The 26,373-nt window shown below is 34.6% G+C and overlaps 2 long non-coding RNA genes and 1 other non-coding gene across 3 annotated transcripts in view; all 3 read left to right on the forward strand.

Annotated features, from left to right (window-relative positions):
- The first annotated feature begins 511 nt into the window (after positions 1-511).
- The window catches only part of LOC141451462 (uncharacterized), a 36,215-nt gene continuing 10,353 nt past the window's right edge, over positions 512-26,373 (forward strand). Inside the window, exon 1 of the long non-coding RNA XR_012456829.1 lies at positions 512-642. This is a non-coding gene — a long non-coding RNA (uncharacterized lncRNA). The remainder of the gene's footprint in view (positions 643-26,373) is intronic.
- TRNAP-AGG (transfer RNA proline (anticodon AGG)) lies at positions 16,788-16,859 on the forward strand. The gene has a single exon. It is a non-coding gene; the product is annotated as a tRNA-Pro (tRNA).
- Positions 16,964-21,328, forward strand: LOC141451459 (uncharacterized). The gene is made up of 3 exons (XR_012456826.1): positions 16,964-17,148; positions 19,829-19,935; positions 21,111-21,328. It is a non-coding gene; the product is annotated as an uncharacterized lncRNA (long non-coding RNA).

The raw sequence follows: 26,373 nt of genomic DNA on the forward strand, positions 1-26,373 counted from the left end.
CTCGTTAACTCCAAATGACATGTGGCTCGTTGGAGATGTGATGTACAGACTTACTTTGTCAGGAGTACTTGTACCCTAGAAAAGCGATGGAAATAAGTTAGTTTTGAGCAGATATGTGTCGGCATTATTATACAAATATATAACCAGTAATTTATATCGTGCTGCTAAAAGAATTATTATATTTTACAACCATAATTATTTAAACAATATAGTTGCGTACCAACCAATCACAAACAACTTATGGATTGAATGAAGATACTCGTAATTCTAAGAGTTAGTTGCGAATTTTTACTTGATCTCTAATTTTTAAGTTTCTCCTATGCAATAAATTGTGGATTTTCAGCATTCTAATTAAAAAATACATATATGTTTAATTCGTCTTCGGTAGGACTTAGAAAATAAATACAATGTAACTTTTGTAGTAGCGCTGTAAAATATACGGCAATGTTTGGAAATAAAATAAGGAGAAGAGATAAAAGCCAACTAAAACAGTTTGTGTGCATACAAGCATGAGATGTAGGGAGTATGTCTAGAGTTGCGAGCACACTAAAATAAACAATATGGTATTTTTCTTTCCATTCGCTCATAATGCCCCTTCAAACGTCAGTCTGTTTACACTGCCCTGAAACTCTTCTTCTACCAGTAAGTAGAAAAACATGTACTTCAGTCTTAAACCTTTTGTCTATAAAGAATGTGCTCGTTGTTAATTTCATTTGTGGAGATTGTTTGGAATTTCAAAGGAAAACTTTTTAAATTTAAATAATTCGACTTATCTCGTAAATTGGAATCAATCTTATACTAATACTGAGCACTATTTGGTGTCCAGGTTAGTAAGCGAACTTGGACGGCTTCCTTGCACTTGATCAGATCCGAACAAGAGCTCTTATTTTGTCCGCCTGCGGCAATGCTTAACTTAGACCTAGCTAATGTTAATGCTTCACATTCTGCGCTACATTAACATTTCTAAATTGTCGAATATTCTGGTTTCCTTGCCAGAATCATGAATATTTCCATAAAATCAGATGATTTGAGAAACAATATTCGTATTGTTAATATTGTAGTGTTAAATTAAAGTAAATGCACAATGTCTAAGTCATGGTCAGTCTCAGGATTCTTCCTATCTGCAAATCTTAAATTTCAATGGACAAAGGTTTCTTCTGCACAGTACATAGACCTTGAGGTAGATTTACGGACATCTACTACACCGCGCTGCTTTAGCTTAAAGTTTTGTGTAACTTATTGGTTCCATTTTTAGACGGACACTGATAGAAATCACTATCTTTCTTTTTGCTGTGGAATTAATTTTTAGGATCTGTTTTTTCAACTAACTACCATTTGATCGGCTAGAGAGCAAGGATTCGATTACGTTCAGCCGTTCTGAAAACCTGTGCGATTATCGAATCAGTAAGTCATCTCCAATTGCAATTCACCTCAATTTTTGCCCAGGAACATTTGTTTCTTTTAATTGAATTTTATTCTCTCTGATTCGTGCAGTCTTCCTTACACTTCAAAGTAACGAAAGTGTATTTCTATTCTCCTTTATGTACTATTAGATTGGTTTATTTATTTTTTTTATTTTCTTTGAACTGAAGACGCGTCGACATCTAAGGTTATTGTCACCGCCTTTACAATTATTTGTATTGTTACTATTTCTTACACTATTACCTATTGAGGTGAGGATTCGATTCCCCGTCTAGGCCACGCAATTTAATAATGAAGTACGTTTGTTAATCACCTTCGTCCACGACACCTGATTTAGTAGCTGGATGTAAAGCCTGCCTAAAAAGAGTAAGCATTAACTTGTTTACTTTTTTCTTTACTATTATCTATTATTATACGCCTCTCTTGTCACTATCTGACAATGTTTTAAGTGGGAAGGTATTTTCAAAATTTATATTTCGCTACTTTTAATCAAAAATTGTCTTTTATTTGTTGATAGATGTTCACATTTGTCATTTACATGGTTAACACAATAACCTTGGAATATAACTTTCTTAATTTAACACTAACTAAACCAGGTTACAGTCAGATCAAACCAACAATATGTTTCATAAAGGTTTTCAGCAATCACATTTACCACACTTCATACTTATCTGCGCTGTACAACCTCTTGCGGTTTGCAAAGTAACTAGCCATCCTTAAATGGAAGTGTTCTAAATTATTTGAGAGAAACGCAGATGGTTTAAAGACAGACCTTTCTTACGGATTGTTTTCCTGAGGGCTACGTACCAAACTGGATTATCATAGAAAAGAAAAATCCATTGTAATAAACAAGAAAATCTCACCTGTTTGACCCGTAAGTGTAAACGATTTATTGTTTTCAGCGTCAGAAAATATTTAAAAACAAAGAGTAAATAAATAAATAAATACATAAATAAATAAATAAATAAATAAAAATGAACAGTTCGCAAAGGGGGAGTTAAAAATATTCTATGTCCTGCTTATATTTTATTATTTCAGTTGATCTAGAGCAGGGATGGCGAACCTTTTTGAGACGTGGGTCAAATTTTGTTCATTTTTTTTTTAGTACTAGCTCTTGGGTCAGTAATGCCCATTTGCACAAGAGTTAAGTTTAAAATTTTTTAAATGAATATTTTCAAAACTAAACATCTTTAAAATTCAGTTGGCTTAACGGGTAAAAGAGGACGAAACAAGTGCTATGGAAGTCTCTTTTTACGAACATAACTGAACAAAACCTTACAAAAGTGTGTTTTATTTGGAGAAAAATCTAAATATGGTTATTTGCTTTGGGTTGTCGATTTTTTTAACAAACAAAATATGAGTAAAATTATACATTTTATTTGATATTTTGTAAACTCTTTTGCTTTATTTCAAATAGTACAAAAGCATTTGTCGTCATTTGCGTTTTAGAACTGTAATGATAAAACTAAAGGCATTTAAATTGCTTTTGTGTCAATGCGTGATTGGAAAAAAAATACAGATAGAATATAAATTATCCACACAATTAGAAAATCTAAATCAACCCGCGTAAACAAACAAATGGTTGCCTAGCAATTGTGGGTCAGTGAAAAAGCTTGCGCAGGTCAGTGTCTGACCCGCTGGTCTTAGGTTCGCCATCACTGATCTAGAGGAAGTATGACTATTCCTGCAATTATACTAGGCCGCCAGGGACCTAATGGAAAACCTTAATCCTCGCCATGGGGCATTTTTTATTTTATTTTATTTTTTTTAACTTTTCCAAACTCCTGCGGCAATTGTTAAATTTTTGAAAATGAGTTCTCCCGGAAGTGCATGTTTTGAGGTAGTGCTGAAGAAGTTGATGATGCTTAGTAATTAATTGTAGATCTTGGTCAAACCTCCAAGGGAGGGAGCCGAGAGAAGGGAGTAATAAGGATGAAGAAGAAAGGTTGAGTTTGGAGGTGTTTTTGTGGCCTTTCAGGTGTGTAGAATTCTTTGTGAATTTGATAGAAAATGAGGGGTATTTAGTGCAATAAATAGCGATTTTCTGTTCATTGTTTTCGGTGACTGATTCATTGTTTCAATAGGATGAAAAAATAAAGGCCAATTTCAGTCATATATTGTATTTTTATCATGCCGAGCTTTTGACCTAGGGACTAGGTCATCTTCAGGGCTAATTGACAATGTAATATTTTACATCATTAAAGGGCCGGTGGGTTGCCTCGGCATATCGCACCGTATCCGAGCCTGCTATTATGGTAATTGCTGGGGTCATCCCTATTGCTCTTTTAGCTGGAGAGCGTAAGAGGCTCTATAAGAGAAGAACGGAAATCAACAGGGAAGCCGTTTCCAGGGAGGAGCGTTCCCGCACTGTCCTGGAATGGCAGGCTACTTGGGACGAGGAGCCGCGTGGCCGATGGACCGCCAGACTTATAAGAGATATAAGCATCTGGATAAGGCGGTCTTTCGGAGAAGTGGATTTCTACCTTACCCAACTCTTGAGTGGGCATGGCTTTTTTAGAGCATACCTCAAGAGGATGGGGAAGGAGGCCCAAGACGATTGTTTATACTGTACAGGAGTGAGAGATGACGCCTACCATACCTTTTTTGTGTGCGAAAGGTGGGGTCGCCTCAGAAGGGATTTGGAAATGATAATCGGGCGGTTGACTCCTGAGATGTTGGTCGAGGCGATGCTCTCTTGCAGGACTAACTGGTTGCTAGTGGCTGGTTTTGCAAGAGAAGTACTCGTCTCTAAAAAAAGGGACATGGAATACGTATAAGCAGGGTCCCCTGGGTAGGGGCAGGATTGAGGCCTAGCCTGATGTAATGCTGACATCACAGCGAATCCAGGCTAGGCCTGGCAGTAGGGGGGTGTTTTAGCCGGTAGGCCGCGAGGGAGTCCGGCACAGTGTGCGTAAGTAGCATTTCACCCCCCTAAAAAAAAAAAAAAGGCCGGTGGGTATTCTGTCTTCACTGCTTATGGACTGATTATTTTCGGTTTTATGTGTTTGGTTGTGAGGAAAAAATACAAAATATGACTGAAATTGGCAGTTCAAATCGCCAGAAGTCGTTTCGTCCGTGAATTTCAGGAGAAAGCCTTACCGTTCCTTCTTCCAGATACGCCCTTAATCGAATTTCCTGGCGAATTTTATCAAATAAAATTCATAGTTCTACATGTGCGCACTATTAGTACGCTATGTTTAAAGAAACTCGCAGGAAGTCTCAAACTATTAAGAAATCGACTCAGTAAAGTTTTATAATCTGTTGACTGATTCGGGCCAAAGACATTGTGGCATCCTCTGTTGGAACGGGCACAAGTAACACATTGGGACTTCCGGCAATTTGAGGTACCCGATCTCCACCCAGAGAGAGAGATTTGGAGAACGTTTTCATGATCAGGAGGCCCCAAAAAGGAAAAATTGAAATCGTAAATATGCACGATAGCAATACAGTGGAGTCTCGGTTATCCGTCACCCTTTTATCCGTCTATTCCAATTAACCGTCACTGTTCTCAGTCTTTTGAGATTTTTTCCTTTATCTTTTAGGTACATACTCGTGTCCATCATTCGACAGTTTGTGAGTTTTTTCCTAAAAAGATCAACCACAAACAAAACCGCCCACAAAACCGATTAGATGTCGCAGACATTGTATTCATTAATTTTAATACACAATAGAATGAATTGAATAATGAAAGATACCTGACCTTTAAGGCTTAGCGTATAAACGTATAAAATATGTATACCAGTTAATACAAAGTTTTATACACGTTAAACAAAAGAATCTGGAAATTTTCCTGTTTTTTTCCATTATCCGTCTATTCGACTATCCGTCACGTGACCGGTCCCGGTCATGACGGATAACCGAGAACTCCACTGTACTTTCTTACGTCAACAAGAGAAATAAAAATTTGTAGCTGTGATTAAACTTGAAGCAAAAAAATTATAACAATGATTTGAACTATTTTCATTCAGTTGAATTCTAAAATTTGAGATCAATCACCTTGTACGAATCATTATATACGAGTATATTATATAACCACAATTTAACTTAGTATTCATCTTTCAATCAAAAAAATCTTATTTTAAAAGGACATCTGTAGTTGTTTTATTCGTTATTAAGTGATATGGAAATTACGTAGGCGATTAGATGAACTGAAGACATCATTCAGTTAGAAACGAACAGGGCAATGACACGTATCAGATCATTCTTTGGTAATCATTACTGGCTGGGTATAAACCGTTATCGATTACATCTCGATCGACACGCACGTCCAATAAATGACTGACATAGATACTAGGTAAAATTATTTCCTATTAAAGATTTATACTCTTTTTCCAAATCCGTTATGATTTACTGGTAAAAATATCAGTCCATGTACGGCGTTAATAATAAAACTTTTTTAACATTTGCTCCTTACAGAGTTCCGGATATAGTTTTCAAAGTGTTCAAATGGGATAAAAGAAATTATTAAACAATTGGATAGTTACTGAAGTACCAGATCCGCCACAAATATTTTTTTTTTTTTTAAGGGCAATCCGAAGCTTGCACTCAAATAACTTCTTTTTCTAAAATCGTCCAATCAACAAATTAATCCAGATCTTGTACTCTACAATCCAGGCAAACCTCAGATTAATCGTCATTAAATTGAATAAGTATATAATCCAGTATTTATAATCCAGAATTCAGGACTCTGTGTGGCGATAAAAAATCTGTACGGTCAGTAGTAATATGCTGATACCTAACGTGGCTTCATGACTACAACTAGTAAGTCATAAATATATCAAAAAGAATTTAAACTAATTGAGCTTAAGCTTAATTACATATACAGGGTGTTCATTTTAATACGGCTCAAATGCATTTCATGCTTAAACGGTTGTTCTGAGCGAAAAATGGTAGAGGAAAAATTTGTTGCCTGTCACCTCTAGTTTCAGAATATGTGACTTGATTTTAGATTCCTGCCCGCATACGCGTGTACTGTGCTTTCAAAGGTGTCTCCTCAGATTCAGAGAGCAGTTGATAACCTCCTGGCTAACCTGGCTTGCGAGTTATGACTTATTTCCCGATATTAAGAAAAATACTAGCTTTACTGCCTTGGCAATATTTTTAATAGAAAGGGGATGAAAAAATACATAAAAATGATCTATCGCATGCTCTTCTTTCTCTATTATAACAAGTTAAAAAAATTGAAATATGATTAAAAATACTGGATTTTGAAATGGCCTAGCACCTTTAATTTTAAAGATATCGAATTGCGGTTTCCGGTTTTTTTCATAACTTTTTATACTCTTTAAAACTGTGTATATGAAAAGGGGGGGTCAACCGCAAACTCTCACTTTTGGTCGCGCGTCAGCCGCGTATGCCTGCAGGAATCTAAAATCAAGTCACATATTCTGAAACTAGAGTGACGGGCAACAAATTTTTCCTCTACCATATTTCGCTCAGATCAACCGTTTAAGCATGAAATGCATTTGAGCCGTCTTAAAATGAACACCCTGTATATGTAGTACCTAAGTCATAAATGACCAATTTAAACTCACAGTAAATTGATGATGTTAGGAAATTGTAACCATTGCAAATATTGTACAATTATTCGTCGCTAATTCTCAAACTGCCTTTAAAAATTTGAATGTATACTGAATCATAGTTAATTATTTAAATTAAATTTAATTGATCTGAACATTGTATATATAGGTTCACCTAATATAAATTCGCACACCAAATGGACACAAAATCCAGGCAAAAATGCTGAAAGATGGATTCTATATTGTACGATATATATGGCACATATTAGTTATGGAACAGTTTCATTAAACCTTGTAAGGATCAACATAGAGACTTTGAATCGCTCCAAGATGGTCAAAACTCATTTGATCAAACGCCCAGTAGCAGCTAAGTAGGATTGTTCGACCAGATACCGATAATGAAGGTTATATTTTGGCAAAAGAAGTAGCCCCCACAACTTCTACAGAAACAATTTTTCTTCTATTGACTGGTTGGGATAGCCTTTCAGTACCTTGCTCTTCAAAGTAGATCCAGAATCCCGTGGTTCGACAGCTCCTCGCTATTTGAAATTCTAGTTATATACTTACTTACTTTCCTGATGCTGTTGGACTGTTAAATATCCTACGTAAACATAATTCCTCGAGAACGTAACTTTTCAAGATTTCGGTGGGAAAAAATGCTGGTGTCAAATGATGGAAATTACTCCAATTAACTGTAATGTAAATAATAATATCATTTTATTAAAATTGAATGAATTATAGACAGTATAGCAAAAATCATAGGCTAACGCATTAATTTGAAGAATGGAGCCTTTTAAATTAAGCTAGTTAACCTCATTAACCTATCAATATTAAGAATGTTTATTGCCGTTCCAGTTAACAGATAATGTCACCACTTTATTTATTTAATATCAAGAAGGCAGTCTACATTGCGGAGTGGAAAAAAAACAAACAATAAAGTTATTTATTTATAGCCATTACACTGCGCCATTGAAGCCATTAAAATTTTCGCCAAGTTAAACATTTTTATCTCTTTGAAATTAAACGTTCACTTTTATTTAAATAAATGTTTAATATTATCTATTAATTATATCAATTAAGTTATTTAAATGCAAAACCTCTTCACAGATGTACACACAAGTGCAGACAATATTTACCACATGGCTAACACAAATACCTTTCATATTAATCTACCGACAATATCTAAATGTAGAGTCTATGTAACGTCAAAACCTATCTAGATTCTGATAATAAAATGGTAATTAATCAAATCTTTAATATGAACACACTTGACTTCTAATTTGAAGTCGTTTATTTTTTATCTATCAATTATAAAGCGGTTCTTCGCTTCAGCTTTTACTTACTCTTCATTGATAATACAATTTCACTCATCATTATAATCACATCGATGTTATGAACATAATTACATTAATCATGGTTATATCACTTCAAATTCAGTAGGCCATTATTTGTCTTTAATTTAAAGTGATCATATAATGTAACAGTAATACGAGTATAGAGATCACTGCTTGCAGTTTGTACCTTTCCTTTACAATTGCAACCCGGAAATAAATATTTTGACGTGAATACGTCTTTAAATTTGCTATCATACGGAGGCAATCCAAAAAAGCCTAATGATAACAAAATCGGGGGATACAGTTTGGCATTATAGTTTCGAATCTATCGTCTACATCCAAAATTAAATTAGACCACTGTATCGCTAAAGGATCAAAGAATAAATTGCGAAAAGCGAGGACTGTGTCGCATCGCGTGCGGTGGAGGGGGAAGCGCCGCCATTTTTAGATCATTTTGCAGCGTATCGAGATTTGCAATTAGCATAACTTTTGACTCGGAGAAGCTAAGATGTTCGTTTAAGTTTTAATCGACAGCTGTCGTCACAATCTATCGATTGTACATAAAACATTAGTGAAAAATAGTGACAGTGAATATAAAAAAATGTTAGAATAAAAAAATATTATCAAAAATATGTAATGTCGGCCTATACGCGTCGAAAAGCCAAAACCAAATACAGAGATCGTATACGGTTGGGAAGGGCTTCTCAAGAACAATCGAATGGTAATAGTAGAAACACCATATGACCGAGTCAAGCTGTGTCTGGAACGTAAAAGAATGAATGCGGCCGAGCATCCGAACGACGGTGTCAGTACATCTGCAGCTGGGGCGGTTGAAATTCTGCAAGTGGATGATAAAATCGCTTCTACAACGACAACGGACTGTACAGGCGTAGATTGTGTCCGATCTTCGATTTGTTTCCTTGATTTCATCCTAAATACATAAATAAAAATATTTTATATAAAAAATATAACCCGTTACGTAAACGTATTCACGTACAACACACGGCCGTGTCCATGACGCAGCCACCGTTTTTTTTTTTCTAATTTTCTGAAATGGATCGGTTAGTGTGTAATTAAAAATATTTTTCTGGTCTGAGATCCTGCAGCAGCCTAAAGGTCGAATCAGATCATTAAACATAATTGACTCAGTCAGCTAGCATTTATCCAATAAAAAAAAATAGAAATTTTCTGCCGTTATTTAGAAGCAATTTTTAAAATAATTACAAAATTTAAAAATAATTATTATTTTACTGGTGTTTTCAAGTTCCCAAAGTTACATTTTTACCAGGTATTACCATGTAAAGTTATTGAATTGAAACAGTTAAAAAGTTGTACCACTCACATCACTGTCAGTTTTATTATATTAAAAAAACATATATGTTCTATTTTTCAAGGAAATAGGAGAATTTTATAACAACGTGGATGTGGTTAGAAGGAATCAGAAAAGCTTCCACTGCCAACTGTTACTTTAAGCGCAGGTAATTTTCTATCCGTGGGTTTCTATGAAATGTGTAATGCTTAACATACATCTCACATCAGCATTGTCGACTATCTGACTTATTTCCCGTAATTCTGTAATAACTTATTACCGCTCATTTCCAAACCTTGATGAATTTTTACTTATAAGAATCGTGATTGCAGTTGTTTCAACCAGACAGTAGATGTGTCCTTTTTAAAATTAAAAACTCCAATTTCACTTTATTTATTTCCACGTTGGAGAATAATAAGCCAAAAAAGAATAGCGAAATGTCGATTATTTTAGACGGGCTTTACATCCGACTACCGATGAGGTATCGTGGACGGAAGCAGTTAGCTAACAATACTTTAGTTAATTTAATAATTATTCACATTAAATAAATTCGGAGAACAAGATCGGGAATTCACAACTTTGCTTTGCGCCTATAACGGCTTGGTTAATTGGCTCTTATTTGTAAGCACAAATCAAACTCATCATGCTACTGATGAATGAATTAAGTAGCTATTGTGAGATGACTTTAGCCGGATACTTGTACCTGAGCCAACAATACGGCCGCTACATCTCTCAGACTAGCCGCGACGGGAGACTTGTTTGTTTCGAATACGAGGTGTGGCTATTAAATAACGAGACTGATGCTGTAAAACATTTTATTTTAAATTTAACTTAAATTTAATTTAAATTTTAAATAACATATTTAGTTATTATCACCTTCAATATACACCTCTCCCCTATCCCTACAACGCTCCATGCGAATTTACTATTGTTCGAAACAGTGCTGGAAGTCTTCTTTTTCTGTTAGCTCCTGCATGACGCGTGCCGCTTTTTCTTTCACAATTCAACGGATTGAAATCGTGATCCTTTTAAGGCAGATTAGACTTTGGGGAACAGATGAAAGACATATGGGGCCAGGTCAAGCGAATAAGGCGGTCGGCCTAAAACTGGGATGTTGTACTTGGCTAGAAACGTCTTGACAGACAATGGAGTGTGAGCCGGCGCGTTGTCTTGGTGGAGAACCCATGACTTTTTCTTCCTCAAATCGGGTCATTTTTTTCCTTATTCTTTCACGGAGTTGAGCAAGCACCTCACGGTAGTAATGTTGATTAATTATAATCGATATTTTCATCCGTTTGAGACATGGAAGGGTGACCCGGGCGGTCATCATCTCCGACGATGACCATTTCTATTAGGGCCCCTTCCTATTTTCTTTAAATATAAAAGCGGCCATCTTGGAAACGCTCAAAACCACTCAAAAACTTGCGCACGTGATAAACATTCATCTCCATAAACTTCTTTTAATAAAAGATAAGTTTCAGTAGCGGTTTCACCAAGTTTCATGTGAAATTTCACGACAATTCGTTGCTGTACTACATGTGTAGTATCATGTTTTCGGCAAAACGAAACTAACACCTCTTACACAAAAGAAGGTTTCGGTCAGACAGATTTCTCTACAAACACGTGAGGCGCTGCAATCGAAAGAGAATGCTTTACGCTGCACAGCTGTCGGTCCTTAGGATTTGGCGCATGCATAGTTCTTCTGTAGCAGCATCAGTCTCGTTATTTAATAGCCAAACCTCGTACTTCAATGTAAAAAGATGTAGCTGGAAGGGAGATTTATTTTGCATATTCTAGTAGATATTTTTGAGAAGAATAAATTGGCTGATAACGTTTTGACATGAGGGAGATAAATTTATCTCCCACTCTCATTCAAAAATTTATACTTATATTTGTTCGTGTTAAGCATGAGCGTTATGTGCTTATCTTTTCCTTAAAATAAATACTTCTAGACAGGGCATATTTCTTATTACTATATACAAGTGAACACTTAAGGGCCCCTTCCTATTTTCTTTAAATATAAAAGCGTATTTGCTCTCGTTAAAGGAGATTTAACATGAAAGTAAGCAGTGCAAAGGTACTGTTTGAGCGATGATGCAGGCAAGGCTTATGAGTCACTTGTATCAATAGATTTATCTGTCGAATGAATTGTGAAAGTAGATATCTTCCATCTTGCTGTTTACTTCCTTCTTATAGCCATCCCCTATCCGATAGTAACGTCCATTGATTTCAATATTGCTGGCTAACTTGGATGAATCCACCGTCTACGTTAGAGGGTTTTAACCAAACAAGTCGAGGGTTCTCTACAGTGCATGATTGATAGCTATGAGTGGATTTATTTCCCTACCAATTCCACCGCTCTAACCTGTACCCCAAAAATGTTGATTAAGACATCAGAGAAGGGCAGGTTTACAAAACGGGATGCAGTAGGAAACGTCACCCTTTTATTTATAATGTACTATCCAGTTGAATTATATAAGGAATATAAGCTAGCAAGCCTTCTTAGCAAAATGATGTACATAATGCAGAGAAATGGTCTAAATAGTGCATATGAATAGTAGAATACTCTGACAAAGTAAAGATCTGGGGAGCGGAAGGTAGAAAGAGACCCAGCGAGTGTACAGAAAGGGATAGAATGGTGAAGATTATTAAATTAAAGCCAGTAAACTCCCTGGAAGGCCCTAATTTATACTGTGGGTATTTGGAGGACAGATGACCCTAATGAATTTAACACCTATCAGTGCATATTAAATAGACTTCCGCTGTAAATTAAAATTAATTAAACAACGCGTGCCTAAATTTAATTAGCGTTATTCTCTGTAAAGTTAGATTCTGCTTACAGCTTTAAATCAACGCTTTGGTTATATTGGTGCAATTCGTTTTGATAATCGGTATCTATCTAAACCATTTGGAGCAATCTCAGTTTTTCATTAAAAAAAATCATTAAAAGCACACAAATTTGGTGCAAAATAAATAAATTCTCCTGGATTAAATTTAAAACTTTATAATTAACCCACCATCGGGCGCTTTTAATCTGTGAGATGAAGATGGCATTTTCTTGTTGATAGCAACTCAGGTATCTCTTTGAATGAGCCTTGGCCCTCAGTAGCTTCCTCTTTTACCTTCTTCTAACCGAACGGCCTGTCGGTGTTTTACTCTGAGTTATGTGGTGTTACTTAGCGTCCGCTTAATCTGTCAGATCAGTTGCGCCCGATGGTCTTATTCTTTGGGTAGTGAAATTTTCCAAGTTTTCTTATCAAAAACTGTTACAAAGTACATATTATAATTTAAAAGACAGTTTTCTACTTATTGACTATTTTTGCAACGAGTGTCTATTGTTGAATAGTATTGAATAGAAGAAAGAGAAGGGGGATTCGGACACTAAACAAGCTTTTTTTTTTTGAATTTTTAGAAGATCAAGATGCGGATGAATTTGAGTGCGTATGTACAGATAAAGTAACCAAATTGTCGGATAAAAAACCTACTTCTAGTGTTAGACGAGGGAGCCATAATATTCTATGGCGTTTGCCTGGTGTAGTTGGTGCAACGTCGTTAGAAACGTTCGGAGATGGTTCATGGTCATTCTTTCGCTCTTCTGAACAATGCGTAAAAAAACTCTGGGATAATGCTAATAAACCATCTGACACATTCATTCATAAATGTGCACCTCAAAATTAGGGATGACTGATTTTTCTATTCACATTAATGTTCTGTTCCACTTTACGAGTATTTTTTTTAAAGAAAAACTTAAACTGAAATTTTCCATACGTTTCCAAAACATTTTTGATAAAATTAACAGCTATTGGGTCATTAATCTCACAGATTAGTTGCGCCCTATGGTGTTACGAACATATTGCGCCCGATGGAGGGTTAAATAAATAGTTCCTATTTTTTTCAGGCGGGGCTTAACGTCCATCTACCAGATTTGGTGTTGTGGACGGAGGTGACCAGCAAACATACTGTACCATGAATCTCTCATATTAATCATCAAACAAATCCTAGACCGGGAATCGAACCCAGTACAACATTACTTTCTCGCCTTTAACCTCTCGGCTATCGTGGCGCTCCAATCAAGATTCAAAAACAAAAGTAAAACATAAGATTAAGATTTGAGCGAAACACAACATACTTCTTTCTGTTCCTGCGACGTTCTTTCAACGTTACATTATTATTAAATGTTTAGTCGCTTCCAATCCTTGTAAATGTTTACATCAGGTTTTTTAAGTTTTGCAAGAGAACGAGCTGTTCCCATTAAATAAATAATAAGTGTTTCTGAGAAGTTTTAACGTTGCAAGTCTTACGCATAAATAAGGCTTGAATGTAATTTGTTTCAGTTGGAAGAATGTAAAAAAAGAGTAGAAAAGGTTACATTATTATCTTCTACATGATTTGATGAGGAAATTAATAAATCTTCGAATTCTTTGGGAAACAGATTATACTTATGAATCATTTTTCAAGGAGAAGATTAAAATTCTTGAGACAAGATTCTCTGTTATTCCCTCCCAATTTAATATTTTCCCGGAATGTCCTCGGTGATACTTTTAAAAGAGAAAGTGGGTAGAAATAGCCCCAAATTAGAATTAAAAGAAATATAAACGTAGGTATTTTAATTTCTACAAGAATATATTCACTCAATAAGGTAATGTGAAAACCAATTTGTGGAAGTAATAAATAAAATATCTTTAAGGAGATGTCGACTAGCCGCTTATTCGGTGGACTCAGTTTTTCCGCTGGTATGTTATCCTCAGGACACTTTTAGAGCCTGCGTATTTCCTTGTTTGAGGTTGTGGGTAAGTCCGTGGCACCACTCTCCTGGCACAGGTACTCTTTAGTAAGTTCCAGGTCGCACTGGTGCTACGAGTAGTAAAATGAATTTTGGTACTGTACTGTTCTAGCCTACGAGGTGTGGCTATTAAATAACGAGACTATTGCTGTAAAACATTTTATTTTAAATTTATACATAATTAGTTATTATCACCTTCAATATATATCCCCCTTATCCCTAAAACACTCCATGCGAATTTTCCATTGGTTCGAAACAGTGTTGGATGTCTTTTTCTGTGAGCTCCTGCATGACGCGTACCGCTTTGTCTTTCACAGCTTCAACGAACTGAAATCGTATTCCTTTTAAGGCAGATTTAACTTTTGGGAACAGATAAAAGTCACATGTGGCCAGGTCAGGCGAATAAGGCGGATGGCCTAAAACTGGGATGTTGTACTTGGCTAGAAACGTCTTGACAGACAATGCAGTGAAAGCCGGCGCGTTGTCTTGATTGAGAACCCATGAGTTGTTCTTCCACAGTTGAGCAAGCACCTCACGGTAGTAATGTTGATTAATAGTTTGACCTTTAGGAACCCAGTGAAGGTACTCCTTGCCATGAATGTCAAAAGAGGATTGTATGGTTCAATCACCTACATAAAAATGAAATTAAAAAATGAGGTACCTCACTCGCTCAACCAGATACAAACCCTCCAATCCCGAATCCTAATAACCATAGTAAACGCACCATTTTATGCCTCCAACCATCCACACAGACCTAAATATTCCCTCTGTCACAGACAACCCAATCCCATTGCTTAAAATTCCTGGTCAAATCGGCTTCCCATTTCAATATCCACTATGTTACATCCAGAATACTCCCGACTAAACCTCTTCGCAGACCCAGGCGCCGATGGCCCAGTGACCATTTAAGTACATAACGACGATCGTTCTAGGTTGCCTGATATGTTTGCAGCTGCAGACTAATGGCTATCAGCACTGATTGGTCACCATTCACTTGATCACGCTAATGTGTGCATCTGTATACATTATGCACATATATGTACATACTTCCCATTTATTCATTATTATTGCATATTGTATGCAGTTGCAAAATTATTAAAAGAAAAAAGAAAACATTCTGGACGACCATTTGCACTGTTATTCCTTAGCCGTTAACGAAGACGAACATAATATTGTACATTTTTACAATTCGATTCGACACAATGAAGTTTTTGTTCATTTGCTTAATTATTTCTAATTAAACACATTGCTTAATGCATTTATTTTTTTTCAAAATAGTTCCATACTAAGTCCAAATTTCTCACATAAATCAGTACCCTCCTTACAAACTAAGAATAACTTTAAGGAAAGTATTGAGGAGACCTCTTGTTTCGGCTTATATGCTAATAGAAATGGTAAGATAGCCATTGTTTATAAGCTGAGGCCGGTTCGACACGACCAATACCAAGTTACAATGTATTATTATGATGCTAACGACCTTTCTTACATTTCTCTTGGTGGACCAAAGCTCGACGACGCATCCTAACCAAATCCTTTTCTCTTCAATACTTGATTCTAATAAAATATAAAACAAGTTATGTTTCTATTTAGCGAGGAGTTATTATTGTTTTTATCACTGTTGGTCAAGCAACGTCAAACTGATCTGCTCATTAATTTTTAATTTTCACTTTCCACTGGCTTGAACACATTTTTCCAATCGTGCCAAATTCTTTATTCTTAGTCCATCAGAAGTACTATTTCGCGAACTTTCAAGCGAAAAAAAAGGTATTCAGAAAATAAGTCTGGTATGTTGATGTTGAGAAGTTCTATGGATTAAAATCAGGCGGTGCCTTGTTGGTTTTTAAAAGGAGTACTCAAATAAATCCACTTTTTATCACCTCTAATTATTAGTTTGCTAAAAGAAAATTTGATTACTTACTAGTGGCTTTTAATCTAACATTCCTTACTTGATACTGTAGGGATTGCAATGTAGAGATACATTTCAGTAGTGTTTAAATATTGTGTTTACTTGATTAAAACAAGTGACAAATAAAACATATGTTCCTGAAATAATTAATACAATAAATTTACGATTTAGTATCAAATTACTACAGATACAATTGTGACATTTTTCAGCAACCTCCTAGGATTATACGAATTATTATGGATCTGATAGTTAAACGCCACAAAAAAGACATTACAAAAAGACGAATTGATTTATTTGTATAATAATTTTTGAACTAGCATTATTTCATTTTGAAATTAATTAGTACAAAAGAAAGACCATTAGTTAATCTCTATTTTCAAAACATTTCATCTCATTATTTACTGGGTAATTTACTCTTTTAGGTTTAAAGTTTAAATAAAATAAAATGAAACAATAAAAAAAAGTGATATAGACTAAAGTACTATACTAAAGATCAAATGCCACACTTCCGCCTGGCTCGTTGGTCTAGGGGTATGATTCTCGCTTAGGGTGCGAGAGGTCCCGGGTTCAAATCCCGGACGAGCCCCAGTACTTTTTTTTTTATAGAAATATATATATTTTTTTTTTACATTTCTAAAATATTATATGAGCAATTATCTCACATGCTCAATTTTTTATAAAATAATTTTTTCCTAATATTATTTATGTGTACGATTCAACTATCAGAATTGTAGTTTTTATTTTTTGTAAATTTTAAAAACTTTAAAGATCTCGTTCATTTATTTGGTGAAAAAACTAAATACGGAAATGGAGAACTATGTTCAGAAATATAAGTGCATATTAATGGGACAGTAGACATGTCACGGTGAATTTAGGTACGTTTCGAAATAGTTAAGTCTAATTGACAGTATATTATTTTGGGGTTTTCCTATTTAATTCTTTCTAAAATCTGAATAAAAATTTAGTCCATTTAACCCGAAATTAATTAAAAGAGCTGTTTATCAGCATAAAGTTTCAATTACAAATAATTATCTGAGCACTCTTATCGAACAGTTATGTTGTTACAGTTTTATTGGACAACTATCTAGCTGTGTTTCTCTAGTTACAGTTATAACAGTACTGCAGATAAACTGCTGACAGTTTTTTTACTCTTAAAAAGGGTTATTGCCGTTTCAACTGCTAGAATTTCAACAATTCAAACCATCTAATGAAATAAATCGTTTTCCACATTCTGTTTCAATCGCAGACATTTTAATTTTGTTTTATGCAATTCTAGAATTAAAAGTGTAACTTTCATCGCCATGATTCCAACTCCTTCTAAATGTCTAAACCAATCAGCTAGTCCTCAATTAAATCCAATTAAAACTTTGTTGGTTTGCATTAACTGTCAGTTTCCCTTCGTAATGAATCAAATATCTACTTCCTTTTTCTAAAAATGTTTCAATCTTTCGAAAGTATTTATTTTATTCTTTTGTTTAAACTTAAAAAACTCCCAATTTAAAAAAGAGTAAAATCCGGTTTTTAAAATTTTCTTTCACACTATGCTCGTAGTACATACTCATTTTCTTTCTAAAACAAAAAGTTGGATACAATCTGCAGATTTCCCAAACTTTTGGCTTTAGGGATTACGTAGGTGCTTTGGCGGTTTTTCTTGATTGGAAAAGGGTACATCTACCTTAGAACCCTACCAAGCTTAAATTCAGGGCCCGTTTTTTTTAAATATGAGCAGGGTAGAAGGGGTGCATGCTAGTTTATACGTGACTGTAGGCTCCTCTCTATTTCTAGAACTTCCCAAGAGGGCATGGTTCCCTTTTGATCTGGGGGAGACATTATTAGAAAATCTGGGGTGAGTTGGGGACGTGGTGTAGGAAGAGGGTCTCCGCTCATTTCTCAGAAGGGAATCTACCACAGCTAGAATCCTCTTGGGGAGCTTATTCCAGAATAAAGTAAAGTAAACGCCTACTCTTTTTACAGGCGGAGCTTAAAATCCAACTACAAACTAGGTACCGTGGAATGGGCCAAAAGCTTGCACTACTACAAACTTTTTGTCTATCAAATAAAAAATAGATGCACGGAAGACACGAGCTTAGAATTTCTAACTCACCAATCCACGTTTCTTAGACACTACTCCAATACCCGCCCCAGTTTGCGTTTCGATCTTTTGACTAAGATCAAAGTGTAGAATTTCAGAATGTAGGGAGTGACTCGGCTTCAAGGATTAACTACCCTAAATGTTGGCTGCAACTTCTCCATCCAGGACATCCAGATTTGTTTCATTATTGGAGATGCTGCAGGTTCTCACCTGGCGCAAGTGGGAGGGCGAAATTGATCTAATTAAAGGATGCAGTGAAATTCCCCCGATAAAAAAGTCAAATTTTTTCTTAGCTTTTTCTTTTCAGAATTCCTAAAAAACTAACTGATAAAAATTCCTTCTAAAGTTGTCTAAACTTTCAAAGGCAAGTTTAATTATACTGGACTCCAGCAGCTTTGGTCAGTGTGAACGGATTGAATTCAAGATAGAAAGTTCCTGCTGAAATATTGATCAAAGTTGACAATTTAATTTACAGCTACCCTTTTCTTCTCAGCTCTTAAGGAAGTTGTTGCCAAGAGAAATATGGGCATTGTTTGCTGAAATAAGAGGAAACTAGAAATGAATATCATGATGGCATGACTCATGCTGAGTACTAATATAACTGTTTTGTTGGTGGCAAGGGCGCATGTTTGCCCCTTCTATTCCATCAAGAATGACGGGACCCTTCTTTGATGGTTATCGACTGTAGAAAGAATGGACTTTCTAGGTTTTTAGTGTTTGTGTGGACTGCCTTGAACAATTGTTCATTTATTGAATGACTTCCTTCAGCAAATTGACGTCTCGTTAGTCTTAATAGTTCCAACTAACATATAAAATGAAAAGCATTCAAAAAATTGGCAGATATTTTTTCCTAATTCTTTTAGAATCATCTTTCAATTAAAATAATACAAGTAAAAGTGAATTACATTAGTCAGTTGCTAGTAAGATGGTCTAGTCCTGGATTCAATTCCAGTTGGCCTACTCTTAGATTTTCTCTTCCTAGGAGCTTCTACAGTTCACTGTCCATCTGCATAAAGGCAACAAGCGTCATTGTTTAATTCACGACTACAGGTTTTCATTATAATATTAATCACCATAAATTTTCTTTTTTTATTAATTAACAAATAATTATAAATTATTGATAAATAAAAACAAGTTTATTCAATAATCATTGTTACTTCAATCAATTGTCACAAAATATTCGTTTGTTGATGTTTAATTACATTCCCTCCTGGGGAATGTCTCATTACAGGATGATATTTGCTCTCAATAAACTAGGCAATTAATTGACATTAATGAATTGAATAAATTGTAATGTTGATATCGTCAATTGCATTACAATTGAAATGTTTAACAAATTAATTACTGAGGAGTATTTTAATGTTTTATTATAGATATTACATTTTATTAAACTGAGTAATATTTTTATATACCTAATTGGCTCTTTCAGTAAAGAGTGGTTAAACAATAATTTCATTTTACAGTTTTACAATTTGGATGTGAAATTGAATAGAAAGGGAACCATTCATTGCAGAAAACTGCGACAAAACAATAATTCTAAAGCACAAGTTATTGAATGAAGTAAAAAAAGGTGCGAATCGTCGTCTGTTTCACATTTTATTTATTTATTTTTATTTTTTTAAAGTTACCCTTAGTTAAGGGAGCAACCAACAAAATAATGCGGAAGTTTAAATCACCTTCACCTTTCAGAATAATAGCAGCCAATCATTTTACATTGTTTTACCACTTAGGGCCCCCAAGATTCAGCAAGTCTAACTAGTATTCTATTCAGTAATTTAGGTAATTCATTAAAGCTTTCTCCTGTAAGTATTCCTTTACAAGCTGTTCTAACGACTTTTCACGAAAAAATAAAATTTCTCCACTCTATCTGAGTTGCTTTTAGATTGAGAGCAATTGTAACTACATCCCTCAAACATAACAAGTTGCCATCATTGACTTCTTTCTGCTGTAACCTTTAAATGATTCCCATTTCTTTTAGTAAAACTAGAGATTTTTTCTTGTAGGTTGAGGGAAAATATGTGAGAACTTCATTGTTTACATCCTCTTCAGGAAATTGAATTTAGACTAGTTGTTCAAATACAATTCTTACATCTGATATCAACAAGATGGAAGAGAGGGACTTGCTGTTATTATCGGTCTTGTAATCTTAAGAAAATGCAATGTTTTGATCATTCTGCTGGTGAGGGGAGGTACACAGGAGTACACCAATGAAATGCAATGTGTGATGTATCTTCAATGTTCTGTTTTATCTCGTTCTTTACTGAAACATTTAATTCTGGTTACGAAGCGAAGCAGAAACTATAATTACTATCAATTCTAGCCAAATTTTCAGAATATTTTATTTTTTTATTTTGTTATCGCTCACACACCCCCTGCATGGTCTCACTAGGATTAGGAACCTCAGTTTAAAATAGATTAATCTTCCAAAAAATGGATTTCACGAACTGAATTCGAGCATTTTAATGCCAACAGATGCTCATTTTCTACTTTACCGATTCCCGTTTTTACGCTCAAAATTAGTGTATTTTTTTTTGTTTACCTTTATTCTTTATAATGCATATGAATTTCATTGCTTATAGACACCATAAACTAAATAATGACAAAAATACTGTACAACGAACGTACTAACGTAGTCTTCTGCCGCACCATAATAGCAAATTGCCTTATATTTAAAGAATTTATTGATTTGTAATTAATGAATTACCCCAACATCAGAAATAATCCATTGTACATTTGATTTCATAGACTAACATGAAGAATGAGATAGTAGGGCATGGCAGCTTGTGGCCTGGAGTAATGCTCAAGTCTCCATCGAAACAATGAGGAGGTAGCTAGCGGCCGAGTGCTTCTCACAGCACTAATCTCTAATCAGCAAATACGTTAATAACATTCTCCAATAGTAAATTCTGTTTAATCAATGCAGTTATTAAACTTTTAACAATTTCTAAATATAAATTTATGTGCCCATAATCTTGATAGTTTCTTTAGGGATTGTTTTATCAATTTTAATCTTTTCTTTAAGAGTTTTATAAAGGTTCGTGCGAATATTTTCTATTTTTATTGTGAAGTTTGATCTAAAATTTTGGAAAATTTAATAACTTAATTTTTACGCTTAGAAAAAACTGAACTACTTATTTTAATCAATATACTTTTTTTAATAAATACTTAGTTTTAGCGAATAATATTACTCAAGTTTTCAAAGACTAAAGAAAATTTGTGAGTTTGAACCTTGAGAAAAGTAGCAAGGGAAACTCATACAAGGGTTTACACCAGATTTCATTTCATGTTAATTATCATTCAACAAATCGTAAATATTGCTAGTTTTCTTGATTTTTTGAATTTCTTTCTCTTATTTTTTATTTTTTACTTTTTTAATTGAAATTGTATGAATATATTATGGATTACCGGATACAGATGCTTCTATTACAACCTAACAACCCTTCTTATGGGTTCTCAGTAAATTGTATTAAAACTATAGATTTAGTTACCTTTCTGCTCGTTCAGAGATAGCTTAAACTAACAAACAATTTACCACCTACATTAGTTCACAAAAAAATAAGCCTTCGGGGATTTAAATCCTACTTAATCCATCTTCGTAATTGTGAAACTAAATTATAAAAAACGCCGAACCTGACTTTCCACTGTTTGATCAGGAGAGATAGGAAAAGTTTAGTTTAGTTACATTTTATTCCAATCAAATTTCAGAAAATGTATAAACAGTTAAATAGATTTTAAGGGGTAAAATATTTGGAAAGACTTTCAAACCAAAACCTTTTTTGGTGCTAAAGGTTTCGAGTGTCATTGGTGCTATTCATCAAGAGCCCATATATATACGAGTATATTATATATTGTACAGTCGAAGAAAGTCAGATTCATTTAATAATGGTGCCATGAATTGTGTTGGCCCTGACAAATTATTAACCAGAGCTAAAAAAGCTTTTAGGTTTTGTTTTAAAAAGCCATGTTTTAGAAAAAAAGAATTATTTTTTATAGAAAAGTAATACAGTGCAACAGAGAAAGGTTCAATGACTTCGTAATGTGGCTCATTCCTGGACGGAATGTCAGGTCGAGCGAAGTGAATTCCCTTCTTTATCCCATCTATACAAACCGTTGCAGTATCTCTGCATACCCTACGTACTTTCTAAGTACACTCAACTAATACCTAACTAATTGGCCTTCAGAAGGAATCCTCCCTGGAAGCCAAGAAGATTTTCTTTAGAATAGTCCGAAAACATATTCACCAACCACTACTTACTTCGCCGCCTATTGTTAAATGTAAACTCTCCTTTTACAAGCCGGCTACTTCAACGAAAGGAATTAAAGTTGTCTGAACAATGTGTATTCTGTGTGGGTGTGTGTGCGTGTGTATGCTCAATTAACGAGTGTTTGTGTTTGTATTTATGTGTCCTGTTCGTTCTGTATTTATGTGCAGAAGAGCGCTACCAAAACGTGGCTAACTTTTTGGTTCCCAGCTAATGAGTTGAAATTATATTTAGCGGGCAGATGAAATGTCGGAGTGCAATTAGCAAGGCTTGCGACCAGGAGTGTTGGAGGTCTGAAGAAACCTTTGTGGTCAAACGGGTTTAGAAGAACCAGAGTACTTCTAAGAAGCATCGCCCTTTTTCTACTTAAAAAAAAAAAAGTTATAATGATTCCTATTTATTTACTTTTTGTTAGGAATGAAACGGAAATGTATAAGTAGAGCATATAAAGTGAAATTTAGTGCTTGGGGATAATCAAAATGATGCATTAGGATTAGGGAAGCATTTGAACTTTGCATTATTTGAAATGCTTTGGAGCTTTCAATAATGTTTCACTGATGCTGCCAAACAACGTTAAATATGGTAATTTTCATATTTCACTCCTTAATAAATCCCATTTCAATACAGTATTTATAATGTAGCTGTGAGAACAAGTAACTTACATCGGTCAAAAGAATCACAAAAGTAGGTCAATCATCGCCGCCAAGCTCTTCAATCTAACTCCTCATACGATCAGCTAAGGGAAACGCTCGTATTCCTCCCAAATGTAACGACTCCAGATTTATTAATATTTCTATATTAGAATTGAAGAATTAATACCATACTCTTTAGTTCGCCGATTATTAAAAAGTTAAAAAACGAAAAACCCACTAAGAATTATTCAGCGTTTTTAAATAAATAATCATAAATCCAAGCTGATCTTGCTTTCAGTTCCAATCTTATAATCAATGGTCCCAGAGTTATTTTCACCAAACGAAGATTTCTGGAGCGCGTCAAGATTTGAGGCCAATTACTGTCTTTCAGCATACAGTGAGCTACAAAGTTGCTCCTAGGAAGAGAAAATCTACTAAAGTGTACTCTGGTCTCTCCTCAAAACGCATATATCTTTCAAAGCGATTTTTTTTTTGTTTTTTTAACCAAAAAAGTTGTTTTTTTTTTTCAAAACAGAAAATGGCGCTGAGCTCGTAACAATGTGTTTGAAGTATTTTTACAACATTTTTGCAAATTTACTTTAATAAATTAGCCACTCGGCTGTATTAAGTTCGGAATACAAAAAATAAAAATAAAGAAAAATAAACTTGTTTCTAAAAGAAACGCTCAAGTTGTATATTTGAGCTATGTGCATGCATTTCAAGTTGTGAACGTAATAAAATAACTATTTATTTATTTAATAAATAAATAAAAAATAACTAATTTTAGTTTCAAGTTATCTAGCTCGCTTTTTTTACCGCTTAGTTTAATGATGTTCAAAGAAAAAAATAAAGATATATAGACCATTACATAGAAAACATTTCATTAATTCCTTTTGAAGTAGAAGATAATTTTACAGCTGCCGGTATAAATCATTTGAATTAATATAAATATATTGTGGCTGTAACTGACCTTTTTCAATATCTTCTCGGTGGCTTGGGCCACACGAACTTGCTCTCACAACTGTTAGCGGTATCTTCGTTACGTATAATGCTGATATATAACTTATATAGAGATATTTATTTATTTATTTATATGCTACAGTATGTGACCTTTCTAATGGCCAAACAGTTATAGTATACAATACACAAACGCAAAACACACACTGTATGTGTGAATAAATACCTTTTCAAATTGTATACCACATAACATACTTAGCTCATTTCTCATGCATCTCAGCTTCCTAACTCATGTCAGCCAAAACGTTTATTTAATGCTTTCTTATTTATGCTTCCGTCGGAGCGATTGCGTTAAAATTGGCTATTATTCTGTATTCATCATCCTCGGATCAAATGGGCTTCTGCAACATGTTTCACCAGATTTCTGAAAGCAATATACAAATAAATAGACTCTAAAAAGATTCAAGTTTGTGATTTACTCGAATATACTCAGTATGTGTTTATGCTATCTTTACTTACTTATGTGAATATTCACGTATACGATGTAATTTCAGATAAACACGGAATGCTACGATCAGAACTAACACGATTAATCAGGAAGGTGTGTTGTAAACGAAATGTATTAATTCGGGTGATGGTCTAGGGGTTGTGAGCGTGGTAAGAGGGAAATCCCCAGTTCAAATCCCGTGTAAAAGCTAATTTTTATTAATTAAAAAAGTTAATAGTAAAGTATGTGCTCCCCGTGTACTATCGCTTAATTGGTAATTAGACAGACCGGTCCAAACAAGCCCTGCCAGAAAAAAGAGGCGATCAGGCTAAGGTTACTCAAGTCGTACCCCTTAAAAAACGTGCTCAGAAATCAGAGAATATATTAGTAAATTCATACTTTTGGATATCATTGAAAACCTTATTTATTGCAACAAAAGTTTCCTTAAAAACCTAAAAGTTAAAAAAATTGAAATCGGTACGACTAAGGAAACCATTACCTCGGTAACAGTAACCTACTGCTTAAGTCGTACCTCAAACTAAAATTAAATAAATATATTGTTTATTTTCAAATAAATATATTTGGACGAGGAACTCGAGCCAGAAAATTTAATTTTACCTTTATCTCTCTCGAAGTCTGACGTGATAAATTGGAAACTGAATGTGAGACAATAATATCGACAGTAACGACAGCGAGTGTTTCAGTTCCTGTATTTGTCACACGACTTGTTAAGTGTTGTCCTATAGTCGATGGAAGTGAGTCGGCTGATGGACTTTCAGTTTCTTCAGTTTCAATATTCTATTCTGGAATTGGCTTAGACAATTAGTCCTCATTATTTATCATCGAAGCACAGAAGCTTCAACCCGTAAGATGTGTCTTTTACATAACCACAATCCTGTAGATTTAAAGCCGTTTATGGCGATATCCATACGAACAGATTTTGGGCATGCTTTACCTCATAACTTCGAACGGTACTTTGTTTAATTGTTTCGCCAGGAATAGTTCTTACCAAATTAATGAGGCTTCTTTATAATTACTCTTGAATGATTTAAAAAAAATAACGTCCTAATGGTGGAAAACGGTGTGTTCATCTACCTAGCCCCATAGTTATTGAAATTGTAATTCAACTAATGCACCAGAAAACTAAACTTGAAACTCACTGTGACCGGGTTTTAGGTACGACTTGGGAAGCGTAAGTGGATACGAGTTAAGACACAGTGTATATCAGTTCATATAACCCCATAATTATTTGAAAAAAAATCTTTCACAAAACTGTAAGAGGCAAACAAATCACTTATACAGATATATGTATAACTTATACTAAAAAAGCAAAATGTATTTAACTATTGTTTTCTTGCCTTAGGAGCTTCCACATCCCAGATGGAAATTACACTCAAATGGCTATAAATGGATTTATTTACCAAAAACAGTCTGAATTCATTGAAACTCAAATGCCACTGCCTACGCGCTTAGGTACAACCGAGAAGTATAACTAGGTACTGTTGCAATTTCTATTCGGGAATCATTGAGGTACAATTTAAGCGACTTAGTCGACTTTCCTCAACTTCATTTTCCATTCCGAGGATTCAGGACTCTGTAAAATTAGTTTTTACTACGAATTGGTCATTGTTTCTGTGAGTGACAGAAGTGTGCCCGATATTTCTCTCTAA

Source organism: Rhodnius prolixus, unplaced genomic scaffold, assembly GCF_049639745.1.
Source record: "Rhodnius prolixus isolate KJV_2025 unplaced genomic scaffold, Rpr scaffold_1, whole genome shotgun sequence".
NCBI classification, from domain to species: domain Eukaryota; kingdom Metazoa; phylum Arthropoda; class Insecta; order Hemiptera; family Reduviidae; genus Rhodnius; species Rhodnius prolixus.